Here is a 1,127-nt window from a genome sequence, read left to right on the forward strand (position 1 = left end):
GAGCTCACCCTCAATGTGGCCTTGGGCAAGGTCTTCACAGGGGCGCCCTGTATTTTGGGGCCTCTTCCAGGTGAGTGTGCAACCCATGCGGCAGGACCTGGGGCAGCTGTGAGTGCCCAGGCCTGAGCCGTCCCATCTGCAGGCGCCTGCAGCCCTGACAGAGCCCCTGGAGGTGGAGCACGTGGTGGGCCAGGGTGTTCTCCACCGTGGCGGCCAGCTGCATGGGGCCCGGCCCTTGGGCACTGGTGAGCGTTGGAACCTCGTCGTCTGGCTCCGAGCCTCTGCTGTGCGCAACCGCCTCTGTCCCATGTGCCGCTGTGAGCCCGACCTGGTGGATGATGAGGGCTTCAGTGATGGCTTCACCCGAGAGGAGCCAACCACGGTGGATGTGTGTGCGCTCACCTGAGGCTGCTTGGGCCTAGTGTGGGGTGGCAGGGCAGGTGAGGGCTCCGTCACCTTGGGCTGGGGCAGAAATAAATTCCCTGCAGCCTACCGCATTTCTTGGCTCGAGGCTGTGCCAGCTTCTGGGTCATCCTCTGGGTAAACAGGCTGCCTTAGTTCAGGTTTGTCGGAAGCAGAGTCTGGAATGAGGCTTTGGCAAGGGCGTTAGGGAAGCAGGGGAGGGGAGGGAGCAGCTGGGCAAGGAGGTGGCTTCAGAGGAAGTCCAGCCTCAGCAGGGCCCGCAAAGAGCTCCAGGCAGAGCCCACAGTACCACGGTGTGCCCACACCATCGGTTGGTGGCTCCCAGATGAGGAGGCCAGAGAAGGGTGAGTAACTTCCCATACACTTATCTCCAGGGCAGGGTACCTTCCAGTAGCCAAGGGAAGCTTCCAGAGACAGCACAGATGTGAACCTTTAGCAGCAGGCATCACCCCAGTGACTCGGGTGGGCCACCTGTAGCATCCTCTAGATGGCAGAGGGGTGAATGGCAGGGCCAGGAACCAGGCTGCCCGGGTTCCCATTCTGCTTCTGCCACTTCCAGCTTTGTGGCTTTGGATGAGCCTTCGCCTTTTGGTGCCTTGGTTTCCTCATTTAGCACCTACTTCCTAGAGCTGTTTTGAGAGTCAAATACGCTGATGTATCTATATAAAGTGCTTTGCAAGAGCCCTTTGTGTTTGCGGCTGTCA

The 1,127-nt window shown here is 59.9% G+C and overlaps 1 pseudogene; it reads left to right on the plus strand.

The window, feature by feature from the left end:
* The first annotated feature begins 3 nt into the window (after positions 1 to 3).
* On the plus strand, positions 4 to 423 carry LOC108525181 (2-oxoglutarate and iron-dependent oxygenase domain-containing protein 2-like; annotated as a pseudogene).
* The last annotated feature ends 704 nt before the right edge of the window (positions 424 to 1,127 follow it).

The sequence above is a fragment of the Rhinopithecus bieti genome, unplaced genomic scaffold, assembly GCF_001698545.2.
Source record: "Rhinopithecus bieti isolate Rb0 unplaced genomic scaffold, ASM169854v2 scaffold_15537, whole genome shotgun sequence".
In the NCBI taxonomy this organism is placed as follows: Eukaryota; Metazoa; Chordata; class Mammalia; order Primates; family Cercopithecidae; genus Rhinopithecus; species Rhinopithecus bieti.